This window comes from Bufo bufo, chromosome 3, assembly GCF_905171765.1.
Source record: "Bufo bufo chromosome 3, aBufBuf1.1, whole genome shotgun sequence".
Classification (NCBI taxonomy): Eukaryota; Metazoa; Chordata; class Amphibia; order Anura; family Bufonidae; genus Bufo; species Bufo bufo.
The window spans coordinates 351,886,217-351,901,281 of record NC_053391.1 but is presented as its reverse complement, the minus strand read 5'-3'; positions in this window follow the sequence as shown (position 1 = coordinate 351,901,281).

Sequence of the window (15,065 nt, the reverse complement as noted above, 5' to 3'; positions counted from 1 at the left end):
AGAGCCCTTACAATCTAAACTACAAGGAACTAGACCACTAGTAGAGGTATAATTTGACACTCCTAGGCTCCAATACAAAATCTGTAAAGGTGACCACTATCTTTACATACAGTATATAGCACTGGTATCCTTTAACAGAGTCAACCTTTTTCAAAATGCAGGTGACACTGCGAGCAGCTGATTTCTATGGGTCCTACACTAGGCACTCCAGCAATTATTTGATTTCACAAGGGAAGGCATGTAGGTCTGAGCCCAGAAATGCATTGTCAGTTTTGAATTTAACTGACAAAGACAGTGTAGTAAAGATTTAAAGTAGAGCCAAAAAATAAAAAAAAGCAATGAAATGGTTTGTAGAAAGAACTGACACTTTTCAATGTCCACCAGAACTTAATGTGACCTAAGGGTATAGGAAGACCAAAAATGTATAAGGGCTTAGTAATTTGCTATTGGGAGCCAATTATTAGCGATGTCTGATATATAAAGACTAGTGACATTCATACAAGGCTCCTGATAAATGTCTACTTAAAGGAGTTGTCCAGGATTTTGATACTGATATCATATCCTCACTTTAGGCCATCAATATCTGATAAACAGAGGTCCAACACCCTGCACCCTGTTGATTGCTATTTCTTTATAGCTCTGGTGCAGGATTTACTCAGGTCTATCTATTATGTAGTAGATGGAGCTGATAACTGCAGTGCTGCTCCCGTTGAAGTCAGTGAGAGCAAAGCAGCTTTGTCCACTATATGATGGATGGAGCTGTGTAGTCTTGGCTAGTGATGAGCGAGCATCAAAGTATTTGGGTGTTCGGCCCGAACACATTGCTATATTCGTGTGCTCGGCCCGAGCACTCGAGTATAATGGAAGTCAATGGGAGACAACCAGGCACCCCCTGCTCTGAAGAGAAGAGGGTGTCTGTTCATAATAAAAGGTTAGAAATTGATGGAAGCCCCATCAAAATGGTTTGGAAACAGCATTAAGAGGATAGCTGGATGCGTCTTAGACTCATATTATGTACGACATACAATAGACAACCACAGTATACCAAAAGCAAGGTATGTACAAGCCATCAATCTATCCATGAGACAGATGACAGGCATAGTCAGCATACCTTACAATGGCAGCCTTGTGCACTATGAGATATTCCATACCAGCTCTCATCTGACTGAAAACCAGTGTCAGATATTATCACTGACTTACTACATAATTATTACATAATATTCGCTTTATTGCTATATATTTGTTTTTTAGAATATTTGTAATGTTCTGAAAAACAAATATATAGCAATATAACGAATATTATGTAATAATTATGTGGTAAGTCAGTGATAATATCTGACAGTGGAAAAGCTGGGTAATAGCTTAGTGTAGATCGCAAGTTATTACCCAGCTTTCCCAGTGTCAGATATCATCCTAGTTTTGATGGGGTTTCGATGGGGTTTCCATCAATTTCTAACCTTTTTGTTATGAACCAGACACCCTCTTCTCTTCCGAGCAGGGGGTGCCTGGGGTTCTCCCATTGACTTCTATTGTATTAAATTGTATTTGAGCACTCAGATCTGCCGAGCATAGCGATGCTCGAGCCGAACAGCAGTTCGGCCAAGCATGATCGCTCATCACTAGTCTTGGCACCTGCTCCAGGTGTTGGAGCCGCAGCTAAACAGTTGATCGGCAAGGGTACAGGGTTTCGGACTTCCGACAATCATATATTGAGGGCCTATCCTGAGGATACGGAGATGTACGGAGCCATTCTCATATTTCTCTATAGACTCTATAGACTTTTACTGGCATGTTATCCCAACAAATTTGAAAAAATAAACACAAAAAAAGGCACAGAAAATGTTGCCCCTGTGGAACTGATCTAAAGCAGCTTCAAAGGGTCTCTCCATAGCTTATTTGATATTTTCATGTACATTTTCAAATTAGATTGCTGGGGATGGCACTATTATGGGGGCATCTGGGGATGGCACTATTATGGGGGCATCTGGGGATGGCACTATTATGGGGGCATCTGGGGATGGCATCACACTGCTATGGGGTGGTATCTGTGGATGACACATAGCATCTTATGCTATGTGTCATCCACAGATCCCCCCATAACAGTGTAGTAGTGAATGACCCCCAATACAGGGGGTGGGGTCGGCATCTTGTTTTGTAATGGCAGCGGGGCCCGGTGCAGTCACTGTATTCTACTACACCGGGCCCCGCTCACTGTAGTAATCATATAGGCAATGTTAAACTGTAAATTTATTCATCCAGGTTGTTGTACAGTACTAACTACTAAATTCCATAGCAGGCAGGAGGCCGGGCGAGCGGGCGGGAGGTGGCAGCGTAACTCACTACGTCACGCGCCTGCGCCGCCCACTTTATGAATGAAGCAGACAGCGCAGGCGCGTGACTTAGTGAGTTACGCTGCCGCCTCCCGCCCGCTCGCCAGGCCTCCTGCCTGGTATGGAAGTTGGTAGTAAGTACCGTACTACAACCTGGATGAATGAATTTACAGTTTAACATTGCCTATATGATTACTACAGTGAGCGGGGCCCGGTGTAGTAGAATACAGTTACTGCACCGGGCCCCACTGCCATTACAAAACAAGATGCCGGCCCGCAGTCCCTCCTCCCTCCCGCCGATGCACACACCGGCCGCGCTGTGCAGCAGCGCGGCAGCGATTTATCAGTGTAAAATTGCAGCATTCGCCCCATAAGACGCAGTGCTATTTCCCCCCCACTTTTGGGGGGGGGGGAGTGCGTCTTATAGGGCGAAAAATACGGTACATAAAATAGTGATATGCTCACCCCATTCATTAAGATTATTCTGCTGGTATCATGAGGCATTAAAGGGGCTGTCTCACTTTAGCAAATGGCATTTATTATATAGAGAAAGTTAATATAAGGTATTTACTAATGTATTGTGATTGTCCATATTGTCTCCTTGACTGGCTTGATTCATTTTTTCATACATTATACACTGCTCATATCCAAGGGTTACGACCACTCTGCAATCCAGCAGCAGTGGTCATGCTTGTACACTAAAGGAAAAGGTGCCGACCCTGTGGGAGGTCTACACTGCTGGATTGCATGGTTGTCGTAACCTCTGGATACAAGCAGAGTATAATATGACAGAAAAATGAATCAAATCAGCAAAGGAGGTAATATGGACAATCACAATACATTAGTAAGTGCTTTGTATTAAAGGAAACCTGTTATCAACTTTATGCTGTTCATACTAATGGCAGCATAAAGCAGAGATAGGTGAGTTGACTTTGGCAGTCTGTCATTTAAAAGTTAAAAGTAAGTGGTTGCCGAGAACCAACATCACAATCCCTGCAGACTGGGCCTGGAAAAGAGTCATGACCACCTGAGAAGAGTCATGGTTATTCATGAAGTCCTGCTCTCCTGCTGATGACTGACAGTCTTCTACCTAGTTTTCTCTCTTTCTCTCTAGGAGAGAACTGACAATCATCATCAGATGGGTAGAGAGCAGGAGATTATGGATAACCAGGACTCTTCTCAGCTAGATTTGACTCTTTTCAAGGCCTGGGCTGCAATGATTATGATACTATTAGCTCATGAGTGGCACACCGCTGACATCAGCATTTCTGTCACTATTTTATGCTGCCTTCAGTGAGGTCAGCATAAAGTTGATGACAGGTTCCCTTTAACATTGTCTACATGATAAATGCCATTTGCTGAAGTGAGACAACACCTTTAAATGTAGATTACAGATATTAATATGACTGAACTTATTTTTGGGCTAAGATAATTTACTATAGACAACACACAATGAAAATTTTAAATATGGTTTGTGAATGTAACATATTCTGGGAACAGTTGAGAACATTAGCTGAGAAATAATGGGAATTTCCTGTAAGACCTATTTGTTCTAACCACATGATATTCCTTGGTGTGATTTCCTCACTTCAGCCTGTTAAAGCACGAGAGTGTTTAACTGTGAAATTTCTGATGAGAATGATATGAATGGTGGCATATATTAAAGTACTGAAGAACCCAGAAGGCAGAGCACAGGATTATAGTACGGTTATGTGTAATTTCGGAACATTTTCTGTAAGACATGGATAATGCGTGCTTTCACATACACATTTTGGCTGACTCTTTTATAAGGGGACAATGTACCTCGTTTCCTTAGCCAACATGTACCTCATTTCCCTAGCCCAAATCACTGCTATTTGTTCTAATTTTAATTACTTAAAGAGGACCTTTTATGTTTTTTTTTTATTGTAGATAAATACCTTTACTTATGTTGCCACCCTGCCTGTTTTTTTTTTTTTAATATCGCTCCTGTGCCCCGCTGTGCCCACCTGTAGTTTTCCTGCTCAGTATGTTAATACTGAGCATCGGTACAGGGAGGAGGAGACTCCAGGGTTTCTCTCTGGGTGTCTCCTTCTCCCTGGCTGAGCTTTTTTCTCTCTCTGGTATTTATTTATCTAGAATAAAAAAAAAACATTAATGGTCCTCTTTAACCCCTTAGGGACCCATGACGTACCGGTACGGCATGGTTCCTGAGTCCTTAAAACGCGATTGCGGCGCGGCGGGGGTTAATCGGAACAGGATGTCCGCTGAAATCATTCAGCGGGCATCCTGTCACAACGCCGGGGAGAGGGTCATGTGACCCCCCCTGTATCGGCGTTCGCAGCAAACCGCAGGTCAATTCAGACCTGCGGTTTGCTGCGTTTTCGGTCCATTCGGGTCTCCGGTGACCCGATGAACCGGAAAAGGACTGTGATCGGTGGTGTGATTACACACCACCAATCACAGTCCGAGCATTTGGGAGAGGCGGTGCTGGCCGTGGTGCTGATGGCTGCTGTCCAAGGTGCTGATTGGTGCAGGGAGAGAGGCGGGAGATTCAAACTCCCGGGGCTCCTCTCTCCCCTTCTCTTCCTGTTTCAGCACCTGTACCGTCCAGCACCATCCTCATCAGCTCCTGCGATAACCCTGTTGGCACCCATCACCCTCCTGCACCCATCACCCTCCAGGTAGGTTAGGGTCAGTGAGGGAGAGGCACCATTAGGCAGGGATAGAAGGGAGAGTTAATTAGGGGGAAAAAAAAAAGTTTAACTGATTTATTGTTTTTGGTGGTCTCTGGTGGTTGGGGTCCACAGCACTTATCTATAAGACCCTAGACCCACCCCTGCCACTTGCACTCTTAGCGTCCGGCCACTGTTAGTGCATCGCCCGCCCCACCGCTGATCAGCATTGTACCGCTGATCAGCAAGTTTGAACTTTTTTTTTTTTCCTAACACACACTTTTTTTTTTTTTACTTCTTAGTACGTGAACACCCGTGCCCCCACACATACGCACATACAATAAAGTTTTACACGCACGCACATACACACGCACACACACACACACATACTCATGGCCCGCCGGATGTTCTCGGTGGAGGAGGCATACGCCCAGCTTGCCTCTGACTCCGAGAGTCCCAGTGAGGATGAGGATGACCCCACGTTCCTCTTGTCATCCGCATCCTCCTCATCATCATCTGATGACGATGAGCCCCCAAGGTGGCGGAGACGCCACCAGGTGGAGCCAGGGGCCCCACATGCTAGGGACCCTGTGGCCCACCCTAGTACGAGCCGCCCTGGGGCTCGTACTGGTTTCCCGGCCCACCAAATAAGCCCACCGGAGCCCCCTGCCGGTGAACTTAGCTGGTGTCCCCCAGTGGATTTTGAGCCCGAGATTCTGGATTTTGTTGCCAATCCAGGAATCCAGATTCCCACAGTGGGGTTCACTGAAATTGACTTTTTTAGTTTTTTTTTCAGTGACCCATTTGTGAATCTGATGGTGGAGCAGACGAACCTGTACGCCCAACAGTTCGTTGCTCAGCACCCGGGCTCCTTTTTGGCTAGACCCGGTGGCTGGACGCCGGTCAGTGCAGCCGAGATGAGGACATTTTAGGGCCTCGTGCTGCACATGGGTCTAGTACAAAAACCCAGTGTCAGGCAATACTGGAGTGGGCATGTCCTCTACCAGACCCCACTCTACAGTATGGCCATGACACGTCCCCGGTTTGAGGCCATCCGGAAATGTTTGCATTATTCAGATAATGCAGCATGTCCCCCCCGAGGTGATCCTTCCTATGACCGTCTGTATAAGATACGGCCGGTCATCGATCACTTTGGGGCCAAATTTGCGCAGGCCTACGTACCTGGAAGGGAGGTCGCGGTTGATGAGTCTCTCATTGCGTTTAAGGGGAGACTAAGTTTCCGCCAATACATTCCCACTAAGCGGGCGAGGTATGGCGTGAAGCTGTACAAAATTTGTGACAGTACCTCAGGGTACACCTACAAATTTTGTGTGTACGAGGGGAGAGATTCCCGTATTCAACCCCCAGAATGTCCCCCCACTCTGGGTGTTAGCGGGAAACTCGTGTGGGACCTTATGTACCCACTGCTAGATAAGGGTTACCACTTGTTTGTGGTATTGGGCATCGCCGTGTCCGTAAAATCTTCTCTATAAAAATAAAATTTAACCCAACCCCCCCGGATGAACAGCGTTAAAAAAAAAAGAAACGTGTAAAAAAAAGGCCATTTTTTGTGACCCAATATGACAAAAATTGTAATAGCGAGCGATCAAAATGTCATATGTACCCCCAATTAGTGCCAATAAAACCGCCATCTCATCCCGCAAAAAATGGACTGGTTTATTTACACCATGTCCCATTAGAAGCCCCCCTGATGTAGCCTAGACTAGAAACTCCAAAAAAGTGACCCCATCTAAGAAACTACACCCCTCAAGGTATTCAAAAGTTACTTTACAAACTTTGTTAACCCTTTAGGTGTTCCACAAAACTAAATAGCAAATGAAGAAACAATTTTAGAATTAAAATTTTTTGTTACCTTGCCTCAAAAAAGTGTAATATAGAGCAACCAAAAATCATATTTACCCTAAAATAGTCCCAAAACAACAACCACCTTATCCCGTAGTTTCCTAGATGGGGTCACTTTTATGGAGTTTCTACTCTAGGGGTGCATCAGGGGGTTTGAAAGGGTACATGGTGTAAATAAACCAGTCCAGCAAAATCTGCCTTCCAAAAACCATATGGCGTTCCTCTTCTTCTATGTCCTGCCGTTTAGCCAAATAGTAGTTTACGACCACATATGGGGTGTTTCTGCAAACTACAGAATCAGGGCAACCCATATTGAGTTTTGTTTGGCTGTTAACCCATTTTTTCCAGTAATAAAGTAAGGGTTAAAATGGAAAGTTTTCCAAAAAATAGAAATTCCAAAATTGTTTCTCCATCTGCCATTAACTCTTGTGGAACACCTAAAGGGTTAACAAAGTTTGTAAACCCAGTTTTGAATACCTTGAGAGGTGTACTTTCTTAGATGGAGTCACTATTTTGGAATTTCTATTCTAGGGGTGCAACGGGGGGCTTGAAATGGGACATGGTATAAACAAAACCAGTCCTGCAAAATCTGCCTTCCAAAACCCATATGGCGTTCCCATCCTTCTATGTCCTCCTGGTTGGCCAAACAGTAGTTTAGGACCACATATGGGGTGTTTCTGCAAACTAAAGAATCAGGGCAACCCATATTGAGTTTTGTTTGGCAGTTAACCCTTACTTTATTACTGGAACAAATTGGTTAAAATTGAAAATTTTCCAAAAAATAGAAATTCCAAAATTGTTTCTCCATCTGCCATTAACTCTTGTGGAACACCTAAAGGGTTAACAAAGTTTGTAAACCCAGTTTTGAATACCTTAAGGGGTGTACTTTCTTAGATGGAGTCACTTTTTTGGAATTTCTATTCTAGGGGTGCAACGGGGGGCTTGAAATGGGACATGGTATAAACAAAACCAGTCCTGCAAAATCTGCCTTCCAAAACCCATATGGCGTTCCCCTCCTTCTATGTCCTCCCGTTTGGCCAAACAGTAGTTTAGGACCACATATGGGGTGTGTTTGCAAACTACAGAATCGGGGCAACCCATATTGAGTTTTGTTTGGCAGTTAACCCTTAATTTATTACTGGAAAAAATCGGTTAAAATGGAAAATTTTCCAAAAAATAGAAATTCCAAAATTGTTTCTCCATCTGCCATTAACTCTTGTGGAACACCTAAAGGGTTAACAAAGTTTGTAAACCCAGTTTTGAATACCTTGAGGGGTGTACTTTCTTAGATGGAGTCACTTTTTTGGAATTTCTATTCTAGGGGTGCAACGGGGCGCTTGAAATGGGACATGGTATAAACAAAACTAGTCCTGCAAAATCTGCCTTGCAAAAGCCATATGGCGTTCCCCTCCTTCTATGTCCTGTTTGGCAGTTAACCCTTGCTTTGTTCCTGGAAAAAATTGATTATATTGGAAAATTTTCCAAAAAATCGAAATTCTTAAATTTTATGTCCATTTCCCTTGAAGTCTTGTGGAAGACCTAAAGGTTTAACAAAGTTTGTAAAATCAGTTTTGAATACCTTGAGGGGTGTTGTTTCTAAAATGGGGTCATTTCTAGGTGGTTTCTATTCCGTAAGCCTCACAAAGTGACTTCAGACCTGAACTGGTCCATCAAAAGTGGGATTTGGAAAATTTCTTAAAAATTCTAAAATTTGCTTCTAAACTTCAAAGCTATGTAACATCCCCAAAAAATTTAATGACATTCCCAAAATGATACAAACATGAAGTAGACATATGGGGAATGTAAAGTCATCACAATTTTTGGGGGTATTACTATGTATTACAGAAGTAGAGAAACTGAAACTTTGAAATTTGCAAATTTTTCAAAATTTTTGGTAAATTTGGTATTTTTTTATGCAAAAAAAAATTCTTTTTTGACCCAATTTTAGCAGTGTCATGAAATACAATATGTGACAAAAAAAAACAATCTCAGAACGGCCTGTGTAAGTAAAAGTGTTTTAAAGTTATCAGCACTTAAAGTGACACTGGTCAGATTTGCAAAAAATGGCCAAGTCCTTAAGGTGAAATAGGGCTGCGTCCTTAAGGGGTTAAATGGTCACTAATGTCTTATTCAATGTTCTATAAATTAATACTATAGGCAAATACTGTATAAGAAACTTTCTTATTTACCGTATTTTCCGGCGTATAAGACGACTTTCTAACACTAAAAATTATTTTCAAAAGTCGGGGGTCGTCTTATACGCCGGGTATACTCAGATCCAATGGTATATTCTAACCCCCAGGCGTTCCCATGGGGACGGGGACGCTTGCCTGGGGGTTAGAATACACAGGGCCCCGCCGCTCACAGGAGTATACATTTATTAACTGTAATCTGTAACTTTAACTTTAAATGAGCGCTCATCTCTTTACTAGGGTACCTTACTCTCAGCTCCGCTAACAGGCAGTGCGGGCGGCGATCACTCACTGACGTCACGTGCCTGCTCCTCCCACTAGGCGGCGCAGGCGCGTGACGTCAGTGAGTGAGCGCCGCCCGCACTGCCTATTACCAGAGCTGAGAGTAAGGTACCCTAGTAAAGAGATGAGCGCTCATTTAAAGTTAAAGTTACAGATTACAGTTAATAAATGTATACTCCTCTGAGCGTCGGGGAGGGGGATCTGTGGATGGCACTGTCATGGCGGGGTGGGGGGATCTGTGGATGGCACTGTTATGGGGAGGGGGATCTGTGGATGGCACTGTCATGGGGGGGATCTGTGGATGACACTGTTATGGGGAGGGGAATCTGTGGATGGCACTGTTTAGGGGGGATCTGTGGATGGCACTGTTATGGGGAGGGGGATCTGTGGATGGCACTGTCATGGGGGGGATCTGTGGATGACACTGTTATGGGAGGGAGATCTGTGGATGGCACTGTTTAGGGGGGGATCTGTGGATGGCACTGTTATGGGGAGGGGGGTCTGTGGATGGCAATGTTATGGGGAGGGGGGATCTGTGGATGGCACTGTCATGGGGGGGATCTGTGGATGACACTGTTATGGGGAGGGGGATCTGTGGATGGCACTGTTATGGGGAGGGAGATCTGTGGATGGCACTGTCATGGGGGGATCTGTGGATGACACTGTTATGGGGAGGGGGATCTGTGGATGGCACTGTCATGGGGGGGATCTGTGGATGACACATATAGCATAAGATGCTATATAGTGTCATGCATAGATCCCCCCATAGCAGTGTCATCCACTGATCCCCCTCCCCATAGCAGTGTCATCCACTGATCCCCCTCCCCATATCAGTGCCATCCACAGATCCCAGTCAGTTCCCTGGACTGGAGAAAATCGTCTTGAAGACAGGGAGGGCTGGGCATTCAGGGGTAGTCTTATACGGCAAGTATAGCCCAAACCCTATATTTTAAATGGAAAAGTTGGGGGTCGTCTTATACGCCCAGTCGTCTTATACGCCGGAAAATACGGTATCTTATCAGAGAAATATGTCACCCCTCTTAACAGTTCTTTTCCTCTCCCCCCTAATTTCTAAACTAACATCCTCTCTGAATTCTGTTGTAAATCTGTCTTGAGAGACCAAGATTGACTGTCATCTCATTGAAGGTTTAGATTATAAAATAACACTATGGAAGGGGAAGAGAGAGGAGAGGTGAGCTGTAGGGAGAGACAGGCACATATACTGCTGGAGCTAACAGTAAGTGTTATATCTCACATCTCTACTACTTAGTACTTCTCTATAATGTCCTACATATATAGTATTTCTGAGTAATTCTGAGTGGTGCATATACACTAACAGATTATCTGACCAATTTCTCTCTAATGAGACCAATAGTTGGTGTGTATAACAAAGATCTTTGTGTGTAAACAGCTGATCAATGATTGGTCAGAAAATCTATCAGATAATATGTTGGTGTAAATGCCCCTTTAGATAGAGTTAGGGAGCAGGATCTCCTGTATCTATGAGTATTCTATGGATAAACATCATAACAGTTTATTTTTACCACCAAAGCACTATGGAACTTGGGTTCTGTTTGCAACAAGATTTCCTTCAAGCATTAACTTTTTTATTATTGCAAATTCACCTATCTGGATCTCACAGAAACATGGCTGACATCTCTACTGATTCACTCTCCTATGGCGGACTTCAATTTACCAACACTTTTCATCCCAGCAAAATACATGGTGGAGGTGTTGGCCTTTTCCTCTCAGCATTGCTCCTTCAACCCAACTCCACCCTTCCCCACTCTCTCTTCTTTTAAAGTATACTCTGTTCACATATACTCTCCCTCCATCCTCCAAGTAGCCATCATCCACAGTCTATAAAGCCATGACACCACCTATATAGACTTCACTACCTGTATCTTACACTTCCGCTCAACTGATATCCCCACCACTATCATGGTGTCTTCAAAATACCCATTGACGAATGGCAGTCAGCTGCCTCCAAACTCCTATCTCTCACCTTCTCCTTTGGCCTCTCAAAATGGTCCTCTACAACCCACTATCTGACCTCTCAAACTTTCCTCTTTTCCTTTCTGTCCACCACTTACTTTCATTACATAGTTACATAGTTAATACGGTTGAAAAAAGAGTCCATCAAGTTCAGCCAAGGGATAGGTGGGGACACAAATCCCAGAAGAAAGTGAGACATTTCAATACATTTTCATAAGCATTAATGTCATTTTCTTGCCTACATTCAGTGCGCTGCCTGTGCTGTTTATAGTGCGCCCTGCGCTGATGAATGGCAGGAAAAGTCTAAGGCATATTGGTACACCATAGACTTTTTCCAGGCGGGTGCCCACAGAGAGGGCTTTGAGTGCTACCTCTGGCACCCATGCCATAGGTTCGCCACCACTGCCCTAGGACATATGATACACAGAGATTATTACTACCAAGATGCATAACTTTACATTTATCCACATTGAACCTCATTTGCCAAGTTGATGTCCAATCACTCAGAGTGTTCAAGTCAGCTTGTATTTTATGGACATCTTCCATAGACTGAACAGTACTTCAGGTTTCAGCTCACAATCTGAACCGTGAAGTACACCCTATACAGAGATACAGAGATAAGAGACCAAACATTGACTGTGTGAATAAGGCCTTATTGAGGAAAAACTTTCTACCCTGCTGTCCAAATCAAACTTCATCACCTGTGCACTCTGCACCAATGTCTTTTGACCCCCTTGGGTTAGCTGTCAAAGGCTCCCAATAATAAGAAAGACGGTCCAGCTTCACTGAAAAATACTTGAGGCTTTATTTAATCCCGTGCAGATAAAAACCAACATACAGCAATGCAGAAAATCGACCGGTTTCGGATCACTGTAGATGTGGATCCTTAGTCATGATGTGCATCAGTAGGAGGTGAAGTCGAGACTAAATAGTGAACCTTCATAAATTATAAAATACTACCACCGTGGTGGTTCACCAGTGAAAAATAGTGAAACAAACAACAATAATATACGATATAAAGTGCTCCTGGGAGCCAGCTCTCGATTCACTGGTTAGGTGGTGAGTGAACACAAGGCAGCTAGAGGGAGCAGTGGGTAGAACTATCCTCTCCCTATGCTCACCCTGACTGAAACCTCAGCCCAGGGACGTCCCCTGATGGTGGAGACTCCCTGTCCTCGTACCTGGGCTGACTGCCCTGCGTTTACCCTCCTCTCCAACAATAGAAAAAATAGAAAAAAATGCTCCCCAGGAAGCTGACGGGTGTAATAGTGCGTCCCTGGTAATAGATTACCCTGAGGGACACTGATAGATAGTCGTAGACCAAATAATTAAAAGGTGAACATGGTAGGTATCACCTATGTTAATGCAAAACCAAGCACAGAGGCATCAAAACGGTGCGTTCCCAGGCTGGTTCGCATGAGCCCCTACGCGTTTCCCCTATTCCTAGGTTCATCAGGGGGCATTCACGGTCAGGGATACAACCATCATAAATGACAAGATATATCAGATATACTTAGGATATAGTAGAGGACACAGGACCAGAGACGCAGATGATGATAGGCATAGGACCAAGGGACCAATTTGATATGTCCCGCCTGTAGAGAATAAAACACAGTATAAATATGGGTGCTACATATGAACTATATCCTAGACCTCCTGTAAATCAGCACTTACTTATTGTCCTGTGCATTCAGGAGGCTAGAGGGCCCAGAGAGATAGGGGCCAGTACTTCACCCAAGAAGCTGTAGGCAAGAAATTTGCATATCCCATAAAGCGCATTGCATGCCATGATAGTCATTTTCAGCTGTTGGTACATGGTCCTTACTTACATTTGAGCTGCGTCCCTGTAGCGTCCTGTTCCTCCTAACATTCACACTCCCTCTAGTTTCCCTATATACCCACTTACCAGCTGTTCAGATTTTGCGCTAATTAGCGCGTCCAGCAGATCGTCACAGGAGGTAAGGCGTCACAGCCGGCGTCACTGCCGGTCCGTGCGTCACATGCATATGTGGCCACCAATCCCTGTAATCAATGGAAGCATTTCTTCCGCCTCAGTACGTCACCTGGTGCAGATGGAACGCACCGAGCGTCCATATCCGGTCAAGTGGAACGCATCGTCGCGTCACTTCCGGTCCGTGCGACGCCTGTGTTGGGTGAAACGCACGGAGCGGCCACATCCGGTCCTGTGGAACGCATCGCCGCGTCACATCCGCTCCACAAGGCGTCCCATTTACAGTGCATCAGGGTACTATGTCACAGGGGAGGCGACACTGTGTGAGCATATATTTGCAGCAGCAATCACACAACACTCTTGGTAAGGGGCAGGGGAATAGGGTGTGAAGGGTGATGCATAGGTATTCATTATCGTATTTTTCACTTGGGTGTAATCCCTACGATAAAGATTTTTACTTGGGTGTATTCCCTGTGATAAAGGTGACACCTAGGGCACATAAGACATATGTGCAGACTGGATACAAAGTGTATGCTATTTGTTTTTGTCTTGGCCTTGATAGATTTACTGAATTAGCGTGATTCTTGACCATAGAGATAAGGGACCATGTACACATAGAGCCACCCCCCCGCAGATCACAAAAAACAGGAGAAAGTGAGTCTCTCGTTAATCCCGAGTGGTGCCTGGGATCTAAAGCTACCCCCAAACGGTCCTTGGGGGTGCGTTCCATAATGCCCTTAGCAGGGAGCGCACTGAGCTCCTTGTCCCTAAACCTAAGGCGCAGAGCGGACAACAACCGATACGCCTGATCTCTGTATTTGACTGTGCGAATATGGAGGTAATGTCAGTTCTGAAAAGATACTGGCCAATCCTTCACATGGACCCTGACCTGAAGGATGTACTGACGAAGCAGCCTAGTGTCACCTATAGGCGGGGGAGGAGCCTAAGAGACCGCTTGGTCCACAGCCATTACACCACACCAAGTGGGGTAGGGACCTGGTTGGACCGCAAACCTTGCGGCATGTTCAAGTGTGGCTCCTGTAAAGCATGTGCTTTTATCTCCACTGTAAAATCAATTACCTGCTCAGTCACTGGTCAAGTCTATCAAATTAGGGATTTCTACAACTGTAGGAGCAAGGGTGTGGTATATATTTGCCAATGCCCTTGCCCTATGGACTATATAGGCAAAACCATAAGAGAGGTCAGGCGTCGGATCTGTGAACATGTGAACGACGTGGTTAAGAAAAAAATCACACCCGTCGCGTCACATGTAATTGACGTCCATGGTGGCGATCCCAGCTGTTTGCGATTTTCGGTCCTTGAAACCATCCCACTATCACCAAGGGGTGGAGACTGGGACCGGAAAATCCTTCAGAAAGAGTGCGTCTGGATTCACCGCTTTAGATCCCAGGCACCACTCGGGATTAACGAGAGACTCACTTTCTCCTGTTTTTTGTGATCTGCGGGGGGGTGGCTCTATGTGTACATGGTCCCTTATCTCTATGGTCAAGAATCACGCTAATTCAGTAAATCTATCAAGGCCAAGACAAAAACAAATAGGATACACTTTGTATCCAGTCTGCACATATGTCTTATGTGCCCTAGGTGTCACCTTTATCACAGGGAATACACCCAAGTAAAAATCTTTATCGTAGGGATTACACCCAAGTGAAAAATACGATAATGAATACCTATGTATCACCCTTCACACCCTATTCCCCTCCCCCTTACCAAGAGTGTTGTGTGATTGCTGCTGCAAATATATGCTCACACAGTGTCGCCTCCCCTGTGACATAGT